This window comes from Phalacrocorax carbo, unplaced genomic scaffold, assembly GCF_963921805.1.
Source record: "Phalacrocorax carbo unplaced genomic scaffold, bPhaCar2.1 SCAFFOLD_150, whole genome shotgun sequence".
Classification (NCBI taxonomy): Eukaryota; Metazoa; Chordata; class Aves; order Suliformes; family Phalacrocoracidae; genus Phalacrocorax; species Phalacrocorax carbo.
The window spans coordinates 91051-105105 of record NW_026990332.1 but is presented as its reverse complement, the minus strand read 5'-3'; the positions used below and the strand labels follow the sequence as shown (position 1 = coordinate 105105).

The 14055-nt window shown below is 47.2% G+C and overlaps 1 long non-coding RNA gene across 1 annotated transcript; it reads right to left on the bottom strand.

Moving 5' to 3' along the window:
• Positions 1-1273: 1273 nt before the first annotated feature.
• Positions 1274-12414, bottom strand: LOC135311024 (uncharacterized). Its single transcript, XR_010370926.1, has 3 exons — positions 11890-12414; positions 1532-1589; positions 1274-1303 (listed from the first exon to the last, which is right to left on the bottom strand). It is a non-coding gene; the product is annotated as an uncharacterized LOC135311024 (long non-coding RNA).
• Between the last annotated feature and the right edge of the window lie 1641 nt (positions 12415-14055).

Below are 14055 nucleotides of genomic sequence, written 5' to 3'. Positions count from 1 at the left end.
TAGGGCCTCGCCGGGCCCTACCAATGCTGCCGAGGCACCTGCCTGGCTCCTAAAGAACAAAGAGAGCAACCGAGACCCGAGGAAGGTCGGAGACACCCAACACAAAACACACACACTGCACAATAACGCACACAGCCTGGAACCCCCCTGCCCGGCACACATTCCCGTCACGTTGAAGAGGAACCTGCTCCTTTTCCCTGCTCCCAAAGGGGACCGCTTCCCAGACAGCCCGCTCCGCTGCACCATCCTTAAAACCCCTCCCTCCCGCAACCCCTTCCTCAGCACCGTTGCCTCAACTTAGCTTTCAAGGGGCCCAGAGTCCCGGTCCACCCATCCTTCAGAAGAACAAGCGCACAGGCAGCCCACTGCATCGGTCCTCCAAGTCCCAGGTGCCTTTTCATCATCTAAACAAAAACAACAAAAATACACACACAGCCCTGGCAGTCAGCATCCCATCACTCAACAAGGACCTACCCCGCAACGTCCCCCACCTCACGTGCACCCGGCTGATCCATGCCCATTGTGGACGAGGACGAACGCCACCCCCTGCGGCCCCTAGAGATACCACAGGACACACAAAGTTACCGTCGCTCTGCCAAAAAAGGAAGAACGAACCACACCAGCCCCGCGCCCCTCCCCTCTGCGACCCAGCTCACCTCAAACGCACATCCAGGCCCAAGGGCAGCCGGCGCACAACCTGCAGAACCAGAGACAAACGCTTCCATTGAGTGGCCGTACGACACCTTGCTCTCAAACAGCAGCCTGGCCTTCAACCCCCTCACCTCTCGGACCTCTCGTCGGCACGCGGCGTCTCCCCTCCGAAGCCTGCGGGCGGCACCTGCAAGAACCCAAGCAAAAAAGGACCCGCTCAGGTGCTGCGGGACTCTCAGGACACCCGCACCAACCGCCCCCATCTCAGACACGCACCTTTCCCTCGACAGCTCACCTGCCTGGCCTCCATCAGATACGGTCGCCACCTTGAGGCTCGCCCACCACCTGCAAGAGCCAAACGCACGTTGCTCACAACCACCTGCAACGCGGCACCTCAGGACGAATCGCTACGCTTCAGCCCACCCGTCACCGCTCACTGTAGCCTTCTCTGCGGTCTCATCACCACACTGTGTCTCTCCCGCAAAGCCTACATGGAACATGTGCAAAAGCTTAAGGAAGAAGATACATGCTACGATATTACCCAGAACAGCAACCTACCCACGCCGAATCCCGTTCTCACACATCTTTTCTTTGACAGCTTGCCTGCCCAGCCTCTGCAGTTCCAGCTGCCACTTTGAGGCTCACCCATCACCTGTAACACACAAGTAACACAGGTCACTTTTACCTTCGCTATCAACACAACACCTCAGAAAGAACCGCTACTTCAGCACACCAATCACCTCTCACCTTGATCCACTCCCCTCCCGTGTCCAGCTCACACTTGGCTCATTCCTTACTGCCTTCTAACCCCCCAAAACACACTGCAGACTCATTCAGCCGTCAGTCACATCTTCCTTCTATATACCACACACTGGCCTACCTTCTTACAGCATTTCCCCGGCTTTCCTCTGTCACCCTGAACAACTCCTCCTCTGCCTCTGGAAAAAAAGGACATGGTGGAAGTCACCTGGATGCACAGCAATAGCTTAACCGATCCATAGGTCTTGCTCCCACGTAGGAATACCATGTAGAGCCCAACTACCACCTGCCATTAAAGGACATACATTAACTCAAGCATTACACCCTATACACATACAAACCTGAAGACCGTTAGGATGTACTCTCAGCTAGCACTCTAGCTGCCAGCTACAGTCATCCCCTTAACATCTACAAAATACTACTAAAGTTACTGACCTTTCCCATTGCTTTTGGCTATTGGCTCTGCACAAGGCTACACAGGGTTTTACAGAAGTCTATGGATATTAACTATACACTTGTATTGCTCTTCTTTTCTTAAAGAAACAGCATATATAAATTCCCATACATAAATGCATACAGAACACTCACCCTAACCCCTACCACATCTTATCAATACCCTTAACAGTTAATGTCAACACCTTCTAAATTACACAAGAGAGTTAATGAAAATAATTTTAAGATTCAATAAAGTTGAAAATTCCAATAATAAAAAGAAACATACTCAAAACTAAAAAGAAAAAAATAACAGAACAACATACTATCAAGCCATCTTACCACACCTGAACCTCCAATGCAGTATTAGATAAGAAAAAATAGATAAGTTTAGACACAAATGATCTTTCAAATTTAAATGCCACCAACCCTTATTGAGTTCTAAAAGCCTTACCTCTCACAAGCATCTGCATTTCTTTAAATATCAAAACATACCTATCCAAAAATATTTAAACAGCTCAAAACTTACAATTAAGTACAGGAACACCAAAGCACCCACACTGAAGAAACCCAGGAGGAAAATGAGCTCCCTCACCAGAGGCTGTGGCTCATATACCCCGGGCCCTGCCCACCACCCTTCCCACAATCACCTGGGAAAGGGGAGGGGTGAACCACCACAGGGTATAAAGGCAGCTGAAGGAACAGCAGGGAGTTTTCTCAAGTGCTTTATGTTAACAGCATGGAAGAAGACAAAAAGAGTGGTTCTTACTGTAATTGTACTACTATTTGTTTTTCTTCACCTACGTGTATTGCATCAGCAATGTGACCAGGTAAGAAATTAAACATAATTTTCCTGGGATGTATACAGGGAAAAAGCATGTCTTTCTTACTAATTTATATAGAAGAGCAGCTCCTGGATTATAATAGCACTATTATGACCATTAGTTGTATGTTTTACTTTTCTGGTAAACAGAAGAGTTATACAATTATGGTTCATTTCTAGCAAAACCACACATACTATCTATATACTAGCAGAGCTATAGTCTAGCTATGACTGAATGGCAAAGTGAATTAAATCTCTGGTTCAAATGAAATTATTTTCTATAAATCACTGATAATTCAGAGTAATTTTGACACTCTGATTTCCTTAAGACACTGATAGCAGTCTCAAAGGACAAAAATTACAAAAGGGAAATACAGGAATGGTATCAAAAGTTATATGAAGTGTCCTAATGAGCATATAAGCAGCTAAATAAAGAATAAATGGGGAAGTGCAATAAAAACTCATTGAGACGTGTGTTGCTAAAAATAGATCCAGGCTATTGATTCTCCAAGAATCTCAAGAGAAGGTCAGAGCCACCTGTAGACATTTTTGGGGTACCAGATACCAAAGAGAAACATACTATAAGACAGAAAACAAATTAATTACTGCAGAGTACAAAGATGGCTTTAGGAAAGGTTCTGGCAGAACAAGAGGCGTTGTCACAGGGATAGGAATAGTTTCTAATGGACCAGAGAAACTAAAGCAATGGTGAGAATGCAGGAAGCTCAAAAGGGAATTGACCAAACTAACAGATATTCTCGGGGGAGCTGGAACGGGGGGCGGCAAAGAATTGAGGAAAGAAAAAAGTGATCAGGGTAACAGATACTGACTCAGGAATAGAGCTGGAGGGTAAAGAGGGGTGAAAAGTGTCCTTCTGAGCTAGAACAGGGTCCTGGGCTATCTCTATGAGGGGATGTCTCGTGGGAACTCAGCAAACGGAGCAGAGGAGTCCTGAGGGAGCCCAAGACACCAAAGCAGCCTTGGAGCTGGAGCCTGAGGAGAGTCTAGGAAAGGACCGTGACTAGGATAGAAGATGTCCTGAGGAAGGCAGAGAGACAGAAAAGTATTTGGGGATGTGACAATTACATCCAGAGGGCATCTGAGCTCAGTAAACGCAACGTGAGAAAGCCAGGGAACAAATGGAGGCACAAACGGGAGGAAGAAAGGACAGAACGACTGCTGTGCGCAGCATATACAGACTCGGGAAATCTTCAGATGGTGAGAGAGGGGCGCGAGTGCCGCGGCAAAGCTAAAAGTGCGCAGAATGCGACCTCAAAGGGACCGATAGGTGTGGCGGCACCCTGAGGGGTCCCGGATGAGGCGCAGAGACAAAAGAATGCTCTGGGAAACGAGGATACGGTCTGGAGGGGTGTGACCAAATTACAGATCTCCTCAGGAGCCGGGGACCGGCTGGAGGTACCGTAGTCAGCAGACGGTATGCTAAGAGTGCTCCGAGGCACAAGCAAACCCGACGACTGGGTTCAGAGATAACAAGGGAAGACCAAAGTCCGCTACTGAGCTAAAACAGGGTTGTGGGACGCAAAGGGACTCTCTGGACACACGGTGACTGGGAGCAGAAGGGTCACGAAAGGCTCGCGGGATAAGAGATTGAAAAGGAGAGTAAATGCTACCAAAATACTGTGGAGCACAGGGAAGGTCTCAGGAGGCATCCTAGATGGCATAGAAAAGAAAAAGATTGCTCTTTTTTGGGAACAGATGTCTTGGAGAGGTGCGATTGCGACAGCAATGTGCTGCTGGGGAACGTCTAAGACGGTGAGGTAAAAGGCCTATGAGGTAGAAGAAGACATTTTAAAAGCTGCGACACTAACAAAAGACAAGAAATTATTCAAGTGTTAATACAGCCAATGGATAACATTAGGCAGAGGAGTTCAAAACTGATAGTAAAGAAATAGGGAAAAACATAAAACACCAAAGGCCAAGTGACTTGGAGATGTAGGGGAAAAAAAAAAATCAAGTGCGGGATGTTAGAAAAACAAAGAGAAAAATGAAAAGACAGACAGGAAACTGAAACGGGAGCAGAAAGAAAGTTAAAATGCAGCAGAACTAATGAAAGACAAGAAATAATTCTGAGAAACAGCAAAGGGAATAAAAGTAGACAGAACATTTAGGAAGCAAGAGATTAGGAAAAGGAAGGGCAAAAATAGATAGGGACAGCCATCTAAAAGAGACAGCAAATTTTAAAAGCTGTGACGCTAAGGGAAGAGAAGAAATAATTTTAAAAAGACAGCAAAGGGAGAAAAAATTGGCATAGAAAAGGTTTAAAAAGCAAGGGGGATTATGGAAATAAAGATAAAATTTAAAACATAGGGACAGCAAACGGATGAAGCAGACTGGTGAAGTGATGGTGTTAAGGGAAGACATATACTTGAAAGAAAACAGCAAAATAAGCACAGGAAACGGGCTAAAGGAAGAAATCTAAAAAGTGACAGGGATTAGGGAAACCTAGAGCAAACTATTAATAATAGGGATGGAAAATAGAAAAATATTATAAAAGCAAAGGTACTGCTACTAAGGACAAGAAATAACTAAAACATAAAGACACCAGATAAAATTGTACAAAATTTTAGAGGAAAATACGATTCAAGAAATGAGGGAAAAAATTAAAAATAGCAACGGTCAAGTAAAATGGAAATGTAGAAAGTAAGTGGAAAAAAGCAAGGTCATTAGTGAAATAGAAGAAATAACTTTTTTTAAACTTCCAAAGGAATGAGAGTTAACTTATAAATAACATTTAAAAAGGAAGGACTTATAGGAAAACACAAGAAAAAATTAAAATTAAAACAGAGACGGTAACCTAGAAGGGAGGTAGAAAGGAAATGGAAAAAGCGAGGGCACTAAAGAGAGATGAGAAATAATTTTGCAAAGACAGCAAAGAGAACTGAGGTTGCTGTAGAAAGAAAGCCTAGGCAGCAGTGCGTATTAGGAAATAAAGACAATCTTATGCAATAAGGACAGTGACCCGAAACAGACGTGAAAAGGAAATGTAAAAAGCGAGAGCGCTATGAAAAAGAAAAACAATTGAGAAGTAACACCGGCAAACGAGACAAAAGTAGGAAACTTTAAAAGCCAAGGGATTAAGAGACAATAACAACTAAAAATTAGTAACAGAAATAAAACACAGACATAAAATTTTAAAAGCGATGGTGCTAAGGAAAGAGCTGAAAATGAACAAATGACCACAGTAAAGGTGATAATAGTACACAAAAAGAACAAAAAGAACGAAAAGGGTGGTTAGGGTACCACTGGAAAAAAATTAAAAGGGATTGAATAAGGAGTTCAGCTATCTCAAAGGGGGAAAAGCATTCTTCCTTGGGAATTTGCAGGGCTCGGGGAGGCGGCTTTAAGGGAGACTTGGAGGGGAAGGGATATAGCCAGGCTCGCTAAAGAAGAGCCTAGGGGCGGCGTGCCGAGCTCGAGGGTGAAATCGATATCCCACCTTGAGCAGGTCTACCCCGATGCACGCAGCACGGATGCCGTAAGGCAGGAGATAGAAGCTGTTGTGCAGCGGGATAGCTTTGGTTTTCTTGCCGTCGCAGACATCCCAGAATCACAATGTTCTGGGTCAGAAGGGACCCACGAGGATTAGAGTCCAACTCCTTTCCCTGCACAGGACAACCCCAAATTCACCCCATGCCTCCAATGGTGTTGCCCTAGTGCTACTTGATTATTGTCAGGCTTGGCGCTGTGCCTGCTTCCCTGGGGAGCCTGTTCCATGTTCCGTGGCCCTCTGAGTGAAAAACCTTTTCCTAATACCCACCCTAAACCTCCCCTGGCCCATCCTCCTGCCGTTCCCTCAGGTCCTATTGTTGGTCACTGGAGAAAAATGATCGGCACCTGTGCCTCCTCCACCCCTTGTGAGGAAGCTGCAGAGGGAGATGAGGTCTCCCTGTCTCTAGGCTTAATAAACCAAGTGACTTTAGCTGCTCCTAGTACGGTTTCTCACCAGATGCGGTGGGATGCCTCGTACGATTCGAGTGCTGTGACGGATGGCTCTAATCTCTTACGAAAGGTTAGGCAAGGAAGGAGATGTGGTGGGGTGGCTCTGTATGTTACGTACTGTTTTGGTTGTAGAGAGCTCAATGATTGGGAGGATGAGGTTGACGGCTTATGGGTAAGGATGAGGGGAAAGGCCAACGAGGCAGGTATCCAGCTGGGGGTCTGCTGTAGACCACCTGACTGCAATGAAGAAGTAGCTGAAGAATTCTACAGGCAGCTGGCAGAACTCTCCCAGTTGCTACCCCTTATTTTCACAGGGCACTTGAACTTACCAGATGTCTGCTGGAAAGAAAACGCAGCCGAGGACACTGTCTAGGAGGTTCATGGAGCACGTGGAAGGTAACTTCCTGATGCAGCTGGTAAATGAGCCTACTGGGGAGGTGCCTCGACTGACCTGCTCTTTAGAAACAGAAGGACTGGTGGGAGATGTGGGGGTTGGAAGCCATTTTGCGCCTAGCGACTGCACCCTGATGGAATTCCTGATGCCTGGCAAAATAAGGAAGGGGGGCTGGCAAAATCTATACCGTGGACTTGCGGAGGGCAGGCTTTGGACTCTTCGGGACACTGGTTGAAAGGGTTGCTTGGGAGGAAGTCCTGAAGGGCTAAGGGGTCCTGGAAGGCTGGACGTTGAAGAAGGAAATCTGGAAGGTACAGAACCAGGTTGTCCCCGTGTGCAGTAAGACAAACGGGCAGGAAGATGACAGGCCTGGCTGAACAGAGAGCTTTTGCGGTGGCTCGGGGTGGGGGGGAAAGGAGAGTTTACTGCTTTTGAAGAATGGGTAGGCAAGTCAGGAACAGAACACAGAGCTTGTTATGCCAATCGGAGAGCAAACCAGGAAGGCAAAAGCCCAGCTAGAACTCAACTGGCCACTGTTATTAGAGATGACAAAACATGCTTTTACATATATGCTAACAGAAAGAGAGCCAAAGAGAATCTCCAGCCTCTACTGGGGGCCGGGGTGGGGAATGCTGCCACTGAGGACTAGACTGAGGTACTTGATGCCTTCTTGGCCTCAGTCTCCAGTAGACTGGCTGTTTATCACCAGGGTAGTAATGGTTCACCTTCGGTGTGCTCACCAGGCATGTACAGGATGAGCAGGGGATCAGGCCCAGACACTGCAGGTTCTGCCTGACCAACCCAGTCTCCTTCTATGACCAGGTGACCCACCCAGTGGATGAGGGAAGGGCCGTGGATGTTAGCTACCTGTACTTCAGTAAAGCCTTTGACACTGTCTCCCACAGCATTCTCCTGGAGAAGCTGGTGGTTCCTAGCTTGGACAGGTGTACTCCTTGAGTACAAAACTAGCTGGATGGCTGAGCCCCAAGAGTAGTGGTGACAGAGGTTAAGCCAAATTTGTGGCTGGTCATGAGCGCTGTTCCCCAGGGGTCAGCTTTAGGACTAGTCTTGTTCCATGTCTATATCAATGACCTGAATGAGGGGACAGTGTGCCTTCAGTAAGTTTGCAGATGATACCAAGTTGGGCGGGAGTGTTCATCTGCCTGAGGGTAGGAAGGCTCTGCAGAGGGATCTGGACAGGCTGGACCCATGGCCCTAGGTCAGCTCTATGAGAATTAACAAGGCTGAGTGCCGGGTCCCGTGCTCGGGTCACAACGACCCCATGCAATGCTACAGGCTTGGGGAAGAGCAGCTGGAAAACTGTGCGGCAGAGAAGGACCCGGGGGTGCTGGTTGACAGCCGGCTGAACGTGAGGCGGTGGTCTGCCTGGGTTGGCAGGGAGGCCGATGGGGTCCTGCCTTGTATCAGAACTGTTGTCAGCCTAAGGCATAGTATATCAGTTCAGTCAAAGGAGGTTTCTAAGTAAATGGATCAGCTTGAAACACAACATATCCTTTACAGCTTAAGTGAGTAGAACACTTAAACACTATTAACAGCTATTTATACTAAAAATCTGATCAAAATGGTACCACACTAAACATTCTTGCTGGTGTTAGAAAAAGCCTCATCCCTTCCTTACGGCACTGCTGCAGGGAGATAACCCTATGAGACTGCAGGGCAATGCTATAGCGTAACAAGAATCTATGCTTACCGATTCACCACCACAGCTACAGCTCTTTCACTGCTGCTGCTGCACATCATGCTTACGCAATGAAGCCCAAAGTGTCAAACCTAAAGGAATAAAATCAGGGGAACACAGCTGCCCTTCTGAAGGCAGGCTGCCCGGGGTGAGGGGGGCAGCCGTGCGTCGGGGCACAGGGCAGCCAGGCAGACCAGATGCCAGCGGCTGACCTGCAAAGGAGTTGTGCGCTGCTGAGCCTTGGGCTTTGTTGGCTTGGCAGCACCTCGCCTCTGCACTGCCAGGACCCTGCTCTGCTCATCCTGCACAAGCACAAGGCTTCAGCGAGCACACAACAGGAGAGCAGGGTAAGTGAGGGCATGTCACCAAGAAAAAACCCACACAGGAGAAAACCTCATGCAGGAGGCCCATTTCAGTGGAAGGGAGGGCACAGACACATGCAGAGGGAGGGCGGGGGAGGAGGCGGACACTGCCGGACAGGGGCATGTCTGGGCAGACACGCCATGGGGAACGTGCATGGGGATGACTGACACCAGGGGGTCCCCCCAGGATAATCCACAACAGGCAACTCACCTGGGATAACCTGCAGATGATGATGCACTCCAGATAACTGATGCACTGCAGGAAACCCCTTCCAGGCAAGCCCCAGAAATGCCCTTCCAAATGCAGGTGTTTCACACCTAGTAATCTCCAAATTAGGATTTTCATGGTGTTTTTTTCTTTATAGGGTTGGGTTGGTCAATTATTGCTTTGGGGTGTTGGTTTTTTTTGTTATCTTTGGGTTGTGTTGTTTTCCATTTTGCTGGGTTTCTTGGGGATTTGTGGGTTGGGTCCTTTTTTTTTTTCCCCATAATATAAAACTTGGGGTTGTTCTTCAAAAATACTGTATAAAGTGTGGGGGGGTGTGTTTTGAACCACAAAAATTGGTGATTTTCAGTTTGTTCTGTGGGTTTCTTCATTTGGAGTTTTTTGTAGGTTTTTTTTGTGGTGTGTGTTTTGTCACTCCCCAGCCCACCTACCTGATGTGCGGAAAGCGGACTCCACAATCCGTAAGATTGTGAAGTAGGTATGTTTATTCAGCACGGGCAGTAGTCCCACCAAAGTCATGCATGCCTGTGTGATAGTTTGTCTTCCATTTATATAGTAAAGCATTACAGATACATACAATTTCCCAATACGCCTAGAGATATGCATGACCTTTCCCCACGTCGTATTAAAATTAGCCAAAAAAGTAGTTTCCATAAATCTTTCCCAACTGAGCTTGCACAGTGCCTCCTCGTGGTGGTGATCGGGGGTAGTAAAGATGAAGGCTGCTGGCTCCTCTTCATCACCACTAGTAACCTTTTGGTTTTGCGCAGACTCAGTTATCTCTTGACACTTGTCCAAACTACTGTTTTACCTGGTTCTTTAGACAATTTTCTATCCTTGTCAGGAATTTGTCCTTCGCAAGTGGATGCCAGGCCTCCTTGCTAATTATTTTACACAGCGGCTAGATAAGCGTTCCGCAACAATTAACTTTCAGCTGGATAAGCATTCAGAGATAGAACAGTTAACTTCTGGTTTTGCATCTTAAGAGCCCCTTCCCCCTTTCATACCCCCCAGCCATTTTCTTGCTTTCCAGCTGCACAAATCCACCTGGAGTTGACTCTTCCAGTTTTCTTTCCCCCAAAACTGTTTGGGTTTTTGTTTAGTGTTTTTCTCTTTGCTTTGGTTCCACCACCCCCCACCACTGCAGACCCAGACTCGAAAGGTTTGGGGTTCTTTTGTACCCTGGCAGCAGCTCCCATTCCGCATATGCGGCCCCATAGGGGAAAATCCCCATTTGGGGGAATCAGGCCCACACTGGGATAGGAAAAGGAGAAGGCGAGAGGGGCAGCATTTGAAAGCGCATTTGTATCTTCAATTGATGGGGGGAGTTGAGGGGGGTTGTCAAATTTATAAATCCTGTGTATAAATAGGGTTTCTTTGCATTTTAAAAACCTTAAATAGCATAGACATTTACACTTATGTGTCTACTTACACATCCATATGCTTATGGAATACATATATTTTACACATATCTATTTAGATATGTTTAGACTTGGCTATATTTACACTTACACAGAATAGCTATTTACACATACCTGTTTAGGCTTACATATCAATACATATATAGAACACCTATTTAGACTAGCTATCTGCTTACTTATACTTTTCTGACACTTTCATCTTTTTCAACTTCTCTATTTAGACATCTACTTACAATGACATGTATTTAGACTATGTAACACACAGTAAGTGTAGATGCTCACTCTAGTCAGACTTCCTTCTATTTTTAATTCCTTCATAAATCCTTTTTCTTCATTTTAAACTCCTTTATTTTTTATTTTAAATATATGTAGACAGGCGAGTTACTTTTGTATTTTAAAATCCTGTATCTCAATGTAGAATTCTTTCTATCCTAAAATCCATTTATACATCTATAAAGTAATAATACTTTTCAATATATATAAAATAAGAGGTTTTCTCTAATTCAGTGCCTCACACCCACGTTGGCTTAAAATATTTTTCTTAATAGACCCCTGAATTTTCAGGCGTTTTTGGGCTACAACCCCCCTTTTTGAGGGGGGGAACCCCTAGATGACCCACACACACACTGACCTGCTCCTCTGATGCATTATCAGCTCCCCCAGTGACACTGGGGTGCCCTGCATGACATCATCACCCCCCCAGGACTCCCCCTATTTTATTATAGTGAGGTTGGACTAGGTGATCCCTGAGGTCCCCTCCAACCTGAGATTCTGTGATTCACCCCCAAGAAGGGCACTAAACAAGGGAATCTACTCCAACCTGCAGCTCATTAAGAGTGTCATTTACAAAGGTACACACACCCACCCCCCAAAAAAAGGGGAGCTCTGCTAAATCTAAAAGGTGGGGCAGCCCCCCCAGCCCCTGTCCGCAGGCTGGCGGCCGCCCCACGGCAAAGCAGGAGCGTGCCAGAGGATGGTGTCACGTCTCTCTCGGGCTCTGCTCGGACATGTTCCCGCGCTGGGACGTGCTCCCCGGGGCGACAAACAGCCCCGGTCCCTGGGGGCCCCGACTCTCCCCACCAGGCAGCCCTCGCGGCCGCACCTGCGGGGCACCCGCTGGAGACAGAGCCGGGAGCCCCCAGGCAGAGGGATGGCCCCTTACCTTCACCACGCTTAACGACCGGCAGGCAAACCCGGGCCGGGGGGCATCTCTTGAGCATCACGAGACACTGAGAAGACATCTGAAAAACAGAAATCCCAAACTATATTTCAGCACGTTAATAAAATAGCACAGAAGAAAATGGAGGAGCTCAGTCAGCACAAGGGATAGGAAGGAAATTGAGCCGCAGCAAGATTCTGGGCAAACGGGTCATGTCAAAACACAACACCTCCTTTAAAAGCTAGAGGGACTGGAACACTTGAAAACGGTATTAAGACTAAGCGATACCGTTTTGAACAGATTCTTCGCGTAACACTGAACGCTCTGGCTGGTGCTGGAAAACGTCTCATCCCTTCCTTACGGCACCGCTGCGGGGAGATAACCCCGTGAGGCTGCGGGGCAAAGTTGTACCGTAACCAGAACCTCCGCTTACAGATCCGCCGCAGCAGCTACAGCCCTCGCCCTGCCGCCGCATGTCTTGCTGCCTGGCTCCATGAAGCCTGAAGCGAAGCGTCAAACTTGAAAGAGTAACGTAAAAAATTAAGAATAAATCTCAGTAATGCACTTTGTGCTGAGAAGGCAGGCGCGTGTTTACGCACATCCAATATGAACGTCTACGCTATAAAAGCTTTTCATTTAACTCACACAGCCTTTCACGCGCGCCATTCCATTATCTATCTCCAAAATACACAGCAGCAACGTGACTGGGGGGTTTTGGCGTGTTATGGAGTCGGGAGGGATGTCCGCCCAGCTGCCCCGCCCAAGAGATGCTGCTGAACTGCCAGGGAAACGCGCATCCAAAGCGAGACTGAAATAAAATACTTAAGAGCGCTCCCTCAAAATACCGGCAGGAAAAAAACGCCCCCACCCCAACATTCAGTCACCCCTCATTAAATATTTACAACAAATACCTACCTGCTTAATTACACCTAATAAATCGTACGCTACATCTGCTCGGCAGTTACAGCTGAAACAGCGCAAGTCACATTGTTCATCAGACGATGTTAGCTTTTTTTAAACTTTCATTTATGACAGAAGAATCGGTGAGTGAAGAGATCCCCAATACAGTTTTACTTTTTTGCAGAAAAAAATAATACCACAACAAAAAACCACGCGAATCAAATCCCCAGTGTTGCAATACATGGGGCTACCAAGAAGGACCGGCAGATATGCTAATGCGTTTGGCTGTACCGAAGCATGCAGGGGAACCGTATTTTTATGGGATCTCGACTGTTACAACTGAGAACCCAAGCACTACCAATGCCATCAACATTTGGAGTATGTGCTGTGCTTGGATCTCCGCAAGGACCATTGATTTTTTTATCTTAGAAAAAAAAGCAATACTTCGCAAGTCTTGTGCTGGTGAGTTCTACTGACAAAGACATTGTCTCTAAGATGCACTCTGATGGCAAGTTCATAGAATGCAACCTCACTGAATAAGAAATATCTCAATTTTTCAAGATCTCTTCCTAACAAAAGTCACACTGTGGGGCTTTCAGATGGGTCAGATTATGAATCCTTTCACAACAAGAACCACACCAGCTAACTAGGATATTCTTGCAGTGGCCAGGTGCCTCTTCATCACGTGAAAAAAAAAAACAACAAAAAAAAACCCCAAAAAACACCAGGGCCAGCAATAAGTATCACACGGGTCAACACAGCTCTCTTCCAGAGCACCCCCCTCATCAAAACGAACATGCCCATCGGCTCACCTGCTCTGCACAGATTCCACCATCACCCCCCGCTTCCGTCATCGCTTGTGGCACCAAATGTATCAACACACAGTAAACTACCGTTACGCTCGTGAGAAATCACCGCCCCATGACTTCCTCGTTACTACCCAGCTCGCTTCTAATGCTCATACGCCGTTCCAAAGATGGCCCACGTGTTACCTACAGAACTGAAGAGCTCGACGACGGACCACAGCATTCTCTGGTCTCAGATGCTGGCCGCTGCCCCACCTTCTCAGACCTCTCATAGGCATGCGGCAGCACCGCTCCGAGCCTGCCAGCGGCACCTGCAAAAAGCCAAGCGAAAAGGCACCTCCCGAGATGCTGCCCGATGCCACAGCCTGCCCGCACCGATCCCCGTCTCGCACCCCTTTCCCTCGACAGCCTCCCTCCCAGCCTACGCCACTTCCAGGTGCCGTGTCCAGCTCGCCCGCCGTCC